Source organism: Gallus gallus, chromosome 3, assembly GCF_016699485.2.
Source record: "Gallus gallus isolate bGalGal1 chromosome 3, bGalGal1.mat.broiler.GRCg7b, whole genome shotgun sequence".
Classification (NCBI taxonomy): Eukaryota; Metazoa; Chordata; class Aves; order Galliformes; family Phasianidae; genus Gallus; species Gallus gallus.
Window position 1 is genome coordinate 86,407,662 of NC_052534.1, and position 15,685 is coordinate 86,423,346.

General features: G+C 39.3%; 1 long non-coding RNA gene across 1 annotated transcript; it reads left to right on the forward strand.

Annotated features, from left to right (window-relative positions):
- Window positions 1–730: 730 nt before the first annotated feature.
- LOC121110330 lies at window positions 731–10,887 on the forward strand. Its single transcript, XR_005858676.2, has 3 exons — window positions 731–835; window positions 2,500–2,587; window positions 10,518–10,887. It is a non-coding gene; the product is annotated as an uncharacterized LOC121110330 (long non-coding RNA).
- Window positions 10,888–15,685: the final 4,798 nt, after the last annotated feature.

Below are 15,685 nucleotides of genomic sequence, written 5' to 3' on the forward strand. Positions count from 1 at the left end.
CGTTCCCAAAACTGGAGAAATTAGAGTCCAGAAAATAGGAGAGAGAGGCTGAAATTCCTACCATGAGAAAGAACAGCAGAACTCAGCGACTTTCCTGTGCAGAGCAGCAGTGACCAAGCAGATAACACAAACATCCTGGCCAATCACTATAAATACTCTTTAGAGATTAATCCATTTTGTACCTGTACAGTAGCGAAGAATGGGACCCTTTCTTATCAAGTAATCTGTAAGTAACTGAAAAATGTCATTAATTCCAAAAATGCTGCTATCCAAAATAAAATGATACCATATAAAACCTAGTCATGCGTATGTACCCAAGATTTCAATCATTTTTAAACCACATAAAAACATTACTTATCAGGGCTGAGAACAATGCAAAGGAGGTTTAAAATATTGTAATAAGGAGAATTGCTACTGTCTGAAAATGTCAAAGTATGATGCTGTCTGTATCAAAGGAAACCCAATGCTGTTTAAGAATTTTCTTTTGGGTGTTTATTTTATTAAGGGATAGTGAATAACACAGACATGGCCAGGCAGATTTCCCATTTTGAGCCTATGACCTGATCATGAAAAAATGTCCTATTCAGTACTGACACATGCTGAGTTTTCTAAAGCCCAGTCGCTGTGCAAAACAGTCTGTAAAATTCCAACCTAACCATAATTGGCAGCTGTGTTAGGCTTACCAAGAGCATTTCCACTGTTACAAGTGGAAGCCCCAGAAATAAACACCAAGGGAGATAGGGAGATCCAGTCTGCCACGTCTAACCACTATGCCTGCACCTATCTTTCAAGATCTTTAAAAAGGAGTCATTTCCTATGGGACTGTTAGAAATAGGTGAGTGCTCTGCTGACCTCTAAAGGGACATCCAGTCTGCATAAATTTAGATGCCTGAGTAGCTGATTTATTTTCCTTTTGTTTGCTTTTTTTGTTTGTTTGTTTTCTGTTTTTGTTGTTGTTGCTGTTTCAAATGCAGATGAGGCACATTAGTGAAAACTTAAACATTATTGCAAGTTATGGGAAAAGACTCTCCCCTATATGAAATCCTGTTCCCTGTTATGAGTTAATACCAACATAAGGAGTTAGAAGTAACTCCCATATTTCTCATGCAAGCACAATTCCAAATTAATTGGAAGCTGCCACAGGCAAACATGAAATATCAAAATAATGAGCATGCCAGCTAATTCTTTAGCCAGCTTCCTACAAGAAACTTACATCACTTTGTCTTAGATTTTAGTACTGTGTCTTTATATTACTTCTGTTTTATTATTGCATCATCTTTCCCTGAGGGTTTGTGGAAATGGTGTTCAAAAAGCCAGACTGACTAATTTACCAAAAACCAAACATGAAAAGTTCAAATAGAGACCCCTCTCCCTACTAAATACTCCCTAAAGCTGCGTTGGTTTGACTGGAAACAGAATCAAGCCTCAGAACTTAAACCTGCATCCCCACCCTCCAGCACTGATGACATTAGTTCCTACTGCAGCTCTCCTTGAAACTCGGCGTGCTGATAAACTGTTGACTTATTTTCAGACTGCAGAACCAGAATAGCTCTTGGCAGCAGTATCTTGGCAATCATTCTTCAGACTACCTACATGAATATGTAGAAATCTTGCACGCACATTGTTGTCTGGAAAACTGCACGGTACCATTGCAGAAAACAAATAAATCACTTTTAAATAATCAGTAAAAATTGCCTGCAATATAGCCACACCAAGTAGAAGGGACTACTATGCTTACACTTGAAGACACAAAGTACATCAGTTTCACAGTTATTAACAATATAGAGCTTTCAAAAAAAAGTGTTAGACTGTTGAACACCTCCTTCTGTAGCAAATCCAACAACAGTTCAAGGGCAAGAGAGGGTCACAATTAATCCAAATGAATCCAGTTGCTATATTTTATACTTACATTTCAGGTGGGACTGATGCATTATTGCAAAAAGCAGAAGTTGGTTTTTTTTCTAGCAAAACGCATACAGTTGATCATGGGCACAAATGACGGCAGATGTGTAATTACACACTGAGCGTGGAGTACACGTGCAAGTATTGAGCAACTCATAAATTCATGACTAATATAATGATCTCTGTGATAAGCTGATACTTCATGCTGGTGTTCTTCATGTTAGCGTTGATGCAGTGTACAACCACCATGTCAGAGTTTTTTTTTTTCCCTGTAGAGACTCTCTATTGAATGCAAAGTCTTTCTCTTACTCTTGCGGGCAAAGGCCTAAGGCCTATCTTTCTAAGGCCTATCTGAGATTTATAGCAAGGACTGTTTGTAAAGTCTTCAAAGCAATGTTTTTACATATGACAGCAAGACTGGGGCTAGTATAGACTACTGCTTATTTTCTTAGATTTACCATACAGTAAAATGTAGTACTGTTCTTTATAGTTTAGCTGTAGTATCCAACAAAGCCAAACGCAGTTGCCTTGTTCCTTTTAACTAAGGACAGATTTTTTTTGTAAGTGTAAATTGCTTTCCCCTTCTCTTTGCAACAGAAAAGCAGAAGAATTACAGAAGGTGGCCTGGTTAACAGATGCCGAATATTCCCACTATGGTCTCCACAAAGAAGTTCTAAAATTGTCTGTAAGTTTTCCAGTTTTGTTTGTTTGTTTGTTTGTTTTTTAATGTTGTTTGCTCTTTTGTTTTTCATTTTTCTTTTACTGGGGCTAGTTAGTTCCAAATTTCCTCCTTTACTTTCCTCCTTATGGGTGTGGACACTTGCTTTTTTTTTATGCCTACATTGATGTGACCTCAGCCTGACAGTACGTTATGGGAAGCTGGAAGATTTATTGGCAGAAGAGAACCTCTTGGAAAAAGAGCTGGTAGTGGTAGTTGGAGAATGAGTCAGTGTCTGGAGTCCAGCTGTGCATTCCACACAAGCCTGACCATAGCTGGCTTACTCAGATCTGTTCAACTGCCTGAAACTGGCTATTTAAGAGAGGAATAGACTTCATGTATCCTGGATACATGTTTGGCTAAGAACATTATAATAAGGCAGCGATTTATATTTCTTTCTTCTCATTGTTATTAATATTGCAGTGGGGCACAGGAACCATGCTCTTGGAGAAGCAATTCATGATACATACCAGCATGTCTCAAGGATGCTAATGGCATCAGCATCTTAACATGCACTAAGGGTAGTGGGATATGTAACAAGTTCTGTGACTATTATTGTAGAAACACCTACATCCAAACCCTGAGAGGGAAAGTAGCATCATGCCTTGTTGCACTCTTTTACAGTGGTAGGATATTAAGAAGAAAAGTATCAGCTCCTAGTGGGTATTAGTTAACTAGCAGGTTGAGTTACAAGGCTTACTGCATCAACATGCCAATCTTGAAGTTCTAACCTTTGAACAATACTGTATGTAAAGGGAAAAACAACAACAACAACAAAAAAATACCCCAAACATTTAAATGTCTTTAGGGAATGTTGACAAATACTGAGTTTCATAACATTTCATTCAAATTAAGTTCTCACAGATTTATCTTCTTAATCTCTTTCACTATGTAGATAAAAAACCAATTACTTCTAAAGGAAACATGCCTCACAGATTACAGCAAGAAACTCAGAGTGATACAGGGGATACATCTTACCTAAGTTTATTGTTGAGACTGAAAGAAAAAGAATAAATCAATTCTGCATCATTTACATTTTTCCCATTTCTTCCTATTTTAATAACCCTGAAAGTTTTAAAAGCATACTTAAGGATATTTCTTTTTACTTTTGTAAAGATGTAAGGAAACATTTTAAATTAAATAATACTGAGAAACTATGACTCTTTTGGACTATGTACATAAAGGACAGGATGAAAAAAAAAGTCAGGATTGGAATTTAGTCTTGTTTAGTATAGAAAAACTTTTGTCAGTCAGCTGGGATTGGAAGAACATTTGGAGGCAACACACATATTCAGGCTATGATGATATCTAAAGCAGTTTCAGCTCATTGAACATGGTTGCCCGCTTTCTCCTCTCAGTTTTTGACTTAGTCGCTGCCATTGTAATTGTAGACAAGCAGACCTGAGGTTGAGGAGGGCAAACCTGACAAGATGACGTGCCTTGAATCTCACAGGCATTAATAACTCTTCCTAGAATTTCAGATCCACTTATAGCGTAAGCGTAAAGCTATTGTGTGATGTACAGCCGGGTTTCTGAATAGCTTTGTTTCAGCTGGGAATGGTGAGTGACCCACACAAGTCATTGAAAAAAGATCTCTTTAAAGTATCAAAGACCTGGAGTAATTCCTGAACTCTGCATGGGATTAGAAATAAATCCCTTAGTATCAGAACACATGCAATTTGTCTTCCTACATATCACTGTCTTTTCTGTCCCTTGTGCACTGCACACTGCTCCATGACACATTTTCTCCACTCTTGTTCTCTGGGTCCTTTCTTCCTCACTCCAAGAAAAATATATATATATATAGTGCAGGTGCAGAGCCTGGCCCAAAGCCTGATTAGCTAAAAAGTGGATGACCTTAGCTAAAAGATGGATGATTTCTGCCATCCTGTCCTTTGAGAGCATACTTACCTATCTAAGTCTTTTTCTTGTACTTAGTTGCCACTTTTCAGACATGTTGAATGTTACCATCTTTAGGATGCTTTCATATATTATTTGGTTTAATTTGGCCTATGGTCTCCAGAGATACTGGAGAGAGCTCTTCTCTTTCCTCATGCGTTAAGTGGTTTAAGGATGAATAGGTACCAAAGCATCATAATTACAGATGAAGTGGAACAGGAGTTTGTATCTACAAAAATCTGGAAATGACCACCTTATCATCCAGAGCCTTAATGTATGGTAAAGAGGTAGTAAGAGCAGCACAGTGCAGCTCTCAAGAGAGTCCCTTTATAAATTTCAAGAGGATCAAGCCAGACTGAGCATACAATTCTCAGTTAATAGAAGATCACTAGAGGATGACTCTCATGTGAGGCGAGCTTGCGACAGTCAGCCGTCTCCTCAGGACAAGTTATGTATCATCATAGTTATTCTACCTTGAAGGTAGAATAAGCTATCATAAATTCATATGAACATCAATAGCCATTGATAGATTTTTTACAATCATTGTCCACAATACTGTCTACAAGAAATTTACCAACGTGTATGCTAGCATTAATGCTTTGCCTGATGGATTATCAGTAAGTAAAAGCAATCAGTTAATTTATCCTTCTACTCACTAAGATCAGAACAATACAGAACATAGGTTGCTTGTAGATCTTCTTACAGAAATACACACATCTATACAAAATGCTGGACCTGCAAGTACAGGAACAGCCCAAGCACCTAATTAAGGCAGTGTTTCTGACAGCGATCAGTACCAGAGGTTGCAAAGGAAATTTCCACAGAGTACAAGGTAAACAGCCATCTAGAAACTGATATAAGGACAGTTTCTTCATAACTTCACATTTTAGCTAGTGTATGCCCTGAAGGATGCCATATTTATTGAGAACTATTGGTGACAGGTAGACACTTGGATTGGATGATATCGTAGGTCTTTTCCAACCTTGGTGATTCTATGATATTACACCTTTTCCAAATTCAGTCTTTCCTATCACCTTAGTAATGTGTGTTCTGTTAATAGAGCCCCACCTCTTTCTTTCTGTAGTCCTGGTGGTAGGTGACATCTCACCTCTCCCTGCAGGTCTGTGGGAGAAGCCTGCTCTTCCTTGGCCACAGCTCCTGGCTGGGAGCAAGGACCCTGAGTGTCGTGTCTAGAGAAAAGAGTGCGTTAATCCTTAACCTAAGAGGCCATTAAATACAAGCTGGTTTTTGAATGAGTCAGAAAGCACTTGCTTACTATTTGTAAACTGTGCACATCCTGTTTGTGGAATACCGTAGAACATAGCTGCCCATAAGCCCAAAAGACAGCTCAAAATATGGGCCATAAAAATTGAGATCTACTAGGCTCTTACTTTCAATAAGTTGTTGAACAGCCAATTCCATTGATTGTGTTGTATAAAACAAGATGTTGTGTAAAAATGGAGACGAGTTGGACATCTCAGAATCTGTGCTGCAGATTCCTGACTGAAGCAAATCTTTTTCAACATGACATTTTAATAATAATATTTTTTTAATCTCCACAAAAATCAGCCAATTCCTACCACCAGATCTGCTCAAACTGCAGTGATTCAGCTCTCGACATTTTTAGCAGATTCACCACAGGTCATTACTTGCAGCATGTGTGTGCAGTTTGTTGAGTAGATTGCCCACAATTGTGCCTATTTTGTTTTTACAAGCATTTTTGTTCAGTTATGCTGGACAAAGCAGTCAGCTGAATTATATTTCATGAGGTCATTTTGCAGTAATAAAAATGAGAACTTCTGAAATACAATGATGTTGATAATTACTTTCACTCACCTAATTTAGCCACCTAAAGGTTGTTTCCAACTACAGCTAATGGATTTGATTGCTTCAGTGGTCTCACTGGAAAGAAACAGACATCTGAGAGTGAAAGATCACCAATGTATTTTTGCTACTTACGCTAACAAAAGATGAATCACATATTATTTTAGGGACATAGGACTCATGCTTAGTATTTTCTACTCAAAACCAAACAAAGCCCCAGGTGTTTGTCTTCTGCAGTGTTATGATGAAAACTTGATGTAGCTTCAATGAATTTGGTTAGTACAGAGAGTCAGCTAACCAGCTTGAGATTGTTGAACTTCTTTTTGAGGGGTGAGAGGAGTTGAATTTCAGTAGACAGCATCACCAAAAACCCAGTGCACAAGTCCACCAGTGGGCCAGTCATGAGGTAAATTTCATGGAGGGAGAGGGAACAAAACATTTAAGGTCCCCACATGCAGAGAAATCCTATGCAACACTGCCAAAAGAAGTTGAACAGACAGAAAAATGGATGAAAGATGAGAGTTCCCAGGATGAGTGCTGGGACCTCAAGCAAGCAAGCTGTTTCCCATTGGCTCATTCTTAATGCCTTCAAAATAGGATGCGGTCTTTTTTGTAAATGATTAGGATTTAATTTACCTGTCCCATCAGCTCCTCTCTGAAGTAAAAAATTTGCAATGCAAACAACCTGCATAACATTAATGAATACATTTTTCAAATCTTTTCTTTCCTAATCAGAAGATTGGTCAGGGCTGTGTCAGGTAACAATTTCAATGAGATGTAAAGAAAGCTGGTAAAAAACAAAGTGAAATCCTTCATCTCTTCCATATTTATTCAAAATAAATGAATGCATCACTTAGCCATAAACTACAATAAGATAAAATATGTCCTTACAGGAAGCTGTTACTGTTTTCTTCCAATCTCACAACCACCACTATTAGCTCTTAATTTACCATTTCCCCATCCCCTTTAAGCATTCACTTGTTCTGTGCCACCTTTAACGAAGTAAGCCTAATTGAAAAATATCCTCCAGTCCTTCCATGATGTGGAAGGTCTGATGATCCATGATGCAGTCCTGATGCTGCAGCACAACTTCACCAGCTTGATTAGTCTCTTTCTCACAACCTATGACAGGAAAATGACAAAAGAGAATCTATTCTTTTTTGTCTCTCTCAATTCTAAACCTTCTTCTAAAAGATGCTACCAAGACCAGAAAACTCCTTTTCAGATCTTCCGTCCCTACCTGGGAAGCTTCAAGGAAGTCAGACTGCATTCTGTGCATGTCTTTCGTTTCACAGAGTCAACCCAAGGAATGGAGGTTTTCTAGTAACAGTCAAGGGGATTTGCTCATGTAGGAAGCTCAAAATCACTCCCACAGATAAAATACCTATATCTGTGCCTCCTCTATTTACTCACGTTTAATACGTTCTTCTAGCTCCCAAATCTCTGGCTTGTGGTGTTGGTGGAGTTTCCTGACCAGATTCCTTTAGTCCTGCTGCAGTTCAGCACTAATAAAGGGTGCGCTCAGAACTGGGTCTTTCTGGTGTGTAATATTCAGTTCAGTTCAAAGCTCCTTCTCAATGCATACATACACTGTCAATTATTTTCCCATATATTAGCATCATGTTACTCAAGTTCAAAGTCTAAATAAGAGATGGAATTTAAAGGAAATTAATTAAAATTCAAAATCTTAACAAGTTGATATATGATTGCAGTGTTTGAAGTGATCCAAGATATCTAATACGTAAAAAATAAGGGAAAAGACCAGTCCACAAAGCCAGGATGTCCTTATAAATGACAATATTCAATGTTTTAAAGGCAAGATCTTACAGTGTGGCTGTTTGGATCAGGCTTTCATCTCCACGCAGAGGGAAGAACAGGATAATCACGATAAGCTATATCCATAAGACATTTCTCCATTCACTTTCCCCATTTAAAATGGGCCACATTAGTGTTTACTCTTTGCAAATAAAGGTAGATCAGATTGCCTTGACACAGAAATTCCAGTGATTTAACATCAAGTGAGAACCATTGCAAGCCATTTCAAGGAACGAACCATTTCACTAAATTGCTCTCGCATCAAATGGGTTTCTCTAGTCTGCTTCTAACCACATACTATCATATGTTACTTTTGTCTGCAGTCTATTTGTTTCATTTTTTAACAGTTCCCAGCAATGTGTAGGTGTTCAGTGATATACTTCCTGCATTATAAGTAATCAAAACCAGTTTAAGAATAATTGAACCCAACAGCAGTGTGCAATCGGCACCGTGTGGGCTGGAACCATGAGAAGGGAAGAGTACAGGGCAGTCTTGATCACCTCTCATGCCCACTGCATACAGTCTATCAAAAGAACTTCGGAGATTAAATCTGCAAATTTCAAATGTTATGCTTTAGCAATTGACAAAGATACTGATGCTACAGATACAGCTCAGCTTGCCATTTTCATTAGAGGCATTGATAATGAATATAATATCACTGAAGAAATGGCTTCATTGGTGCCATTAAAAGACATAACTAAATCTCTTGATTTTTATGAAGCAATAAAAACTACATTAAAGTATTTTTCTTTAATCCTTGTCAACATATCCTGTACAGCTACTGATGGTGCCCTGGAGAAGGTAAAAAAAAAGGGGGGGGGGGGATTTATAAAATTAATAGAAGATGGTGCAATTACTACCAGTAACTCATGTTTGATGTCATATGACCGCATAGTACACATCAAGAAAATTCATGTGTGAAAGCTTTAAAAAAGGATAATGCCATGCAAACCATCATCAAAGCTGTTAATTTCATAAAGTGCAATGGGCTGAATCATCACCAGTTCCAGGAGTTCCTTAAAAGTATGGATGCTGATTATGAGGACATCATTTACTTTCCTGAAGGAAGGTGGCTAAGCAGGGGTAAAATTCTAAAAAGATTTTGATTTGCAAAAATGAATTCTAGTCATTTATGGAATTAAAAGGAAAATCTGTGCCAGAACTTGAAGACAAAAAATGGCGCGCAGATTAAGGGTTTTTGGTGGATTTGACTGCTCTTCTTTTATCACTGCACCCATGTGGGACGGACACCTCATATAATGGACACCGTGTCAAAGGAAAGGTGTTTGGTATAGTAAACTACAGGTTGGGTCCAAGAACTGGTTCTTACATTTTTCTAACAGTAGGTTATTAAAGGTGAATTTCTCGTTAGCACAGATTATACAGTAGGACCTGAGTGGTCTGTTAGTATGTTGTTCAGAAAAGTTAAGAAGGGCATTGTATCCCTAAGATAAGAAGTAGATTTGGAATGTGGATCTAGTGGTACCATACTGTACAAAACATCACACTTTCAAGATAAAGAAATCTCATCTGTAGACTAGCAAAATAACCATATAGTTACGCTTGGCTAAATATAATATTTTTATAACCCCACTAGCATAGATAAGGGATAGTTTTTTTCAGCTCTAATTGTTCTGACGTGTCAGTGAATGGTGGATTTTCACAAATTAGTTCCTTACAGTTTCATTGGAGGTCTGCTCATTTAGCAGGAGGTTGGTGACTCACAGTGTCACCAGGAAGCTAAGCATGAGCTGTATTCATTTCAACAAAGCCAACTGCAATGAAAGCTGACCCCTGTGTTGACAGGTGCTATAGACAACCTACTGTAAGGCAAGCTGCAGCACCATCCCAGGTTACCACATCTCACCATCTATGATTTTCTTCTTTTCAGTGACATTTAGTTAACATGCATTTTGTCAATGTTTTAACAATATTTTCCTTTGAGAAGCAAGTTATATAACTGACTCCTACAGGCATTTTGGGAAAACACTTGAGAGCTTTCCTGAAATTTGTCATAAGTTGGCAACACAGATGAGCATCTGAAATGAATACCAAAGACCTCTAACACAGTCTCATCTGCAACCAACCACGTGATATAAATAATCAATGCATGAATGTGAAACAGAAAACAGGAGAACGCTTCAGTCTGATGCTCAGAAGTGACTTATGCTGTCATGCATTTTTCCCCCCCTGCTGTGATTTCTTGAACGGACATTTCCAAAAGCACTTCAAAATCTACTTTAGACAGATGTTCTATTTAATTACACGTTATGAATTATTGTTATTATTTTCCTGAAACCAGCCAGCCACCTATATCGTCAATCACAAATAACTTCAGTGTCTGCCTAATCTTACACAGGAAATGATCAGGTATTGGAGAGTAACACTTCTGGATGGGGATTCACAGCAGCTGGCACCATGGGAGGACTGAACAGATAATAACGAACGCCCAAGAAAGAAGGGTGCATTTTCTCTTGTGTGGATCTGTTGTCATGGATTCCGACACCAAAACTAATTTCCATCGTGAGGTGTCTTCTTCAACCCAGGCTTCAAAAGAACAGCCTGCTCTGGGGAAGATGTTATTTCACAGAATGGTTTAATTTGTGAGCGCTCATCCAGGCCCTAGCAATCCCTGCATTCCAGCCACGCTACGGCTGGACAGGATCAGAATTCATAGCACCTAAACCTCCTAACTATGTCTGTGTGAGTTTTCAATAACCCTTTTTCAATACCTACTACCAAGAAAGGGCTGGGAAAGAAGCAGACCAAAGAAGGACAGCACAAGAACAGTATGCACCATTTGCCCTAGAATTCACCACAGGGTGAGCTTCCAACCTCACAAAAAGTGTGAGGCAACATTTTGGTAGTCCTTCACACTTACTTGTCCAGTGCTTAGTGTTATAATTTGGAAGAATGGAATCTAGCTCACGTTTCTCTTCTGCTTGCTTGAGCTCAGATCTTTCAATCGCCCAGCTTATTGGTCTGAATCACAGAAGTTACTTGGTCAGAGAGGGGAAGTTTAATCAAATGACGTCTATTTCCTCAATTAACGCATTCCCACAGCAAATTATTTCTTCATGAAAATTCATTTTTTATTAAATATATACACCAAATTTTATATACTTTAATATAAATAAATTATCCTCCCAGCTCATAACATTTTATAGTCACAAAGGATTGCCCAGGAGCAGCCACCTCCACCTAGACGCAAACTAAAAGGAGTCACTTGCAGTTCCCCTTTAACTGTAAACATTAAAAGGTTAACATCTTAATAGTAAAAGGAATGTAAAAATTATCTGTTCTACTGCAAGAATTGTATGTCTATATAACTACATAGTCAATAATATAAAATACCTACAAATCAGTACTAATCTCAAAATACACATCCATAATCTCATCAGTACAGAGTTCAGCAGTCACTTTTCCACAGATTTTGAGTAGAAAACAGATGGCATTTCACAGTACAAACCAGGTGAGATATCTGGTAGACAAGTTTATAACATATGATAAATGCAACTCTTCCTGACCGTTCTTAGATGATAGCTACACTTTCCCCAAATGCTTGCGTTGTTGCAGGTAGTAGTGGTGCAACATTCAGGTGGTGATTTATCTTTATCTCAATTTCAAAGAAGTATATCCTGAAATACAATTTTGCAATCTCCGACATTCAGCTTCTTTATGGTATTTTCAGCTGACATGGGCTAAACTTCACAGACTGAACTTGTGTAAGAGTTCCTAACGTGGTGGCCCACACATGAACTGCATTCTAGTAAGAAATATCTACAGGGTACAGCAGGCAACATCTGTCACATGCAGAACAGTGCTTTCAAAAGCAAGGATAGAAAGGTGCTGACTCCTCAGTACAGTGAGGGGATACCCTCCTTCTTAACAACAAATTTAAAATGGTTACATCATTCTCACAGAGGATGTAAATTTAATTCAAAAATAGTTTGCATACATATGACTCCTAGACAAAGCTGAAGATTCCTGCTTCTACTAATACAACAGCTATGAATTGCTCCACTCCTTGAAAATTTTCTCCTACAATAAACATCTGGCAACGGCATTACAAGCCCAGCTAGGGGGATCCACATGTGTACTTCATTCTAGCTCTCACCACTGCAAGTTTCAAATGCCATTACATGGTAAGAATGTCTTGCTGATTGCCAAGGTCAGGCCACAAAAGAGAGAAAAGGTCATGCAAGCGATTTCTCAAATCGTATATTTCTTACAAAGCCTCCAGGGACTTCAAAGAACTTGACAGATTGTGGGGGAAACTCGATGTAGATGAATGACAAAACTTCTCTGTAGAGCCCTTAACTGCCAACGTGAACCACTTCACCTACGCGTAATGTGCCAGTGACTGCAGCTCTTGACTGGCAGTGGCTTATCTTCAGGATGGTTTCACTTCATGGGAACATTTCCCTGTAATTTCAAGGATTCAAGTACAGCACTACAGGAAGTTTGAATAGCCCAAGTGAACTCACCTGGTGTAAGCAGCAAGAGAAACTCTTTACAATAGATGTCTCTGGGCAACTCTTTCAATTCATCATTCTTATTTTCATTTTAAGCTCTTGGGACTGAAGCAATGGAAGTGTCAGCTTTTCCACAACCTTCTGGGACCTCTGACTTTATCCTGTTGAACATCAAGATAATTTCCTCACAGAAATGATTGCTGCTTATGTTACACATGGTTACTTTTGGACATCTCACACCATTAGAAGACTGGGTAATTGGAAACTTAATCTCACAGGATCTTTGTCAACTACCTCTCATTTCCGTCATACTTGCTTAATCCTTCACAGAAAAGCTCTCAAAATGTTTATGCCCAAAACACACCAAAGCTAAAAAAGAAATAAATTGCATTTTCCCACAATATTTCAGTCAACATTTGCACGTGTACTGTAGGGTGCAAACATTATCTATCCCTATGTATGTCTACAGATAAGAGTTTTTTAGATTACTTAGAATCCAGATCCACTGATTTCCAGGCAAGCTGTAAATCTGCACCGTGTCTCAGCAGCAAGCACTAAACTGAAGGAATCATAGAATGGCCTGGGTTGAAAAGGACCACAATGATCATCTATGCTATGTGCAGGGTTGTCAACCACCAGACCAGGCTGCCCAGAGCCACATCCAGCCTGGCCTTGAGTGCCTCCAGGGATGAAGCATATACAACCTCCTTGGGCTACCTGTTCCAGTGCATCATCACCCTCTGTGTGAAAAATTTCCTTCTAATATCCAACCTAAACCTCCCCTGTCTCAGTTTAAGACCGTTCCCCCTTGTCCTATCACTATCCACCCTCGTAAACAGCCGTTCCCCCTCCTGTTTATACGCTCCCTTCAAGTACTGGAAGGCCGCAATGAGGTCTCCCTGGAGCCTTCTCTTCTCCAACCTTGACATTTCAAAACTCATGAACTTCAACTTATATATCCCACTTGTTTCTGATGGGCATACCTAAGACTTATATAACACTGCATTAATAATGGTAGTAATAAGCATTAGGATGTTTAGAACTACAAGAATTTTGATGCAACACAACTTAATTTCTCTGATTCTGTTGATGAAAGGAAATACACTCATCACATTAGCAAATATAGTGACTTAAGTATAGCAAGCACTGCATTTTCACAGAAGTAAAGAAGATGCTGTTTATTTATTTATTTATTTTAAGAATTGCATTGGCTGAAATGTATACATTTTGTACGGGAAAGAAAAACCCAAAAAACAGAGCACACAGCAGATGCACGGAATTGGCTCCCTCAGAGATTTCAAAACGTAGTTGTGGTGACAGAGAAGTCAGCAACTGGAGGGACTCCAACCGGCTTGGATTCTTAGTGAAAGATTATTTAACATTTTTACTGATGATACAGACAGTGATACTCAAGTAAAGCTTGCTATTTAACAAACAGATGACCGTATTAAAGGATGGCATTGTTTTTTCTCTTATAGCTTGATCTGATATGCTTTGCAGTCAAATAAAGTAATTTAATTGTAGTTAAGTGTAATGTAATGCATCTGGAAAAAATTATTATGGATGATATGTTCATGTAAAAACTGCCTTGGAAAGCAGTAATCACAGGAGAAATGTGGAAAAAACTGTCTGAATAGGTGACCTTGGTGAAACAGTACAGCAAATAGGGATCAACATGACCTCTCAGAGGTCTGTAAAGGGGAATACAAAGTAGAAAGTAGGATGCTGTCTTATCTTGGCACATCTACTACTGTAGCACTGATTTGGTTCCCAATGTGCATAGCTGTTTATGACATATTACTTTAATATTATGCACATAACTTTCTCTTAAAGTTAATGGGAGGGTTCTGTAATTCAAGGCCATTTGGCACACAAACTCTCTGGCATGGAATGAACTCTGAGACTAGCAGCCTGGACCAGCACAAACAAAAGAGAATAAATACAGTGCATACAACTTAGCTGTTCTTTTGAAGTACAGCTGCAAAATATGCTCATCCAAAAGGTATTTATTCAAGTATACACAACATTGAGTCACTGGGGAATGAAGACATAGCCTTGGGAAGGAATAAAGCGACTTCGGTTATGCAAGGCTGTTTTTAACTGGTAACACCTGAGTGTTGTTTGATAACACACAAATAGCAGAAGTGCTGGCTGGGTATTGGGAGAATCATAGAATCATAGAATTACTCAGGTTGGAAAGGATCTCAAAGATCATCGAGTTCAACCGCAGCCTAACTATAGTACCCTAACTCTAATAACCCTCTGCTAAATCACATCTCCGAGCACCACATCAAAACGGCTCTTAAACACATCCAGGGACAGTGACTCAACCACCTCCCTGGGGAGCCTATTCCAGTGTTTAACCACCCTTTCTGTAAAGAAGTGTTTCGTAACGTCCAACCTAAACTTACCTTGGCACAACTTGAGGCCATTTCCCCTCATCTTGTCACCTGTCACCAGTGAGAAGAGACCTACCCCGCTCTCACTGTAAGCACCTTTCAGGTACTGGAAGAGAGTAATAAGGTCTCCCCTCAGCCTCCTCTTCCCCAGACTAAACAGCCCCAGCTCCCTCAGCCTCACCTCATAGGGCTGATTTTCCAAGCTCTTCACTAGCCTCGTTGCCCTTCTCTGGACCTGCTCCAGTGCCTCCATGTCCTTCTTGTACTGAGGTGCCCAAAACTGAACACAGTACTCGAGGTGAGGCCTCACCAATGCCGAGTACAGCAGCAGGATGACTTCCCTAGTTGTGCTCACCACACCGTTCCTGATATAAGCCAGGATGCCATTGCCCTTCTTGGCCACCTGGGCACACTGCTGGCTCCTATTCAGCCGATTGTCCATCAGTACACCAAGGTCCCTTTCCATCAGGCAGCTTTCCAGCCACAGCTCTTCAAGCCTGTAGGGTTGCCTGAGGTTGTTGTGACCAAAATGCAGGACCTGACACTTGGCCCTATTGAAACTCATGCTGTTTACCTTGGCCCATTGATCCAGTCCATCCAGGTCCCTCTGTAGTGCCCTTCTCCCCTCTGGCAGATCAACACTTCCTCCCAGC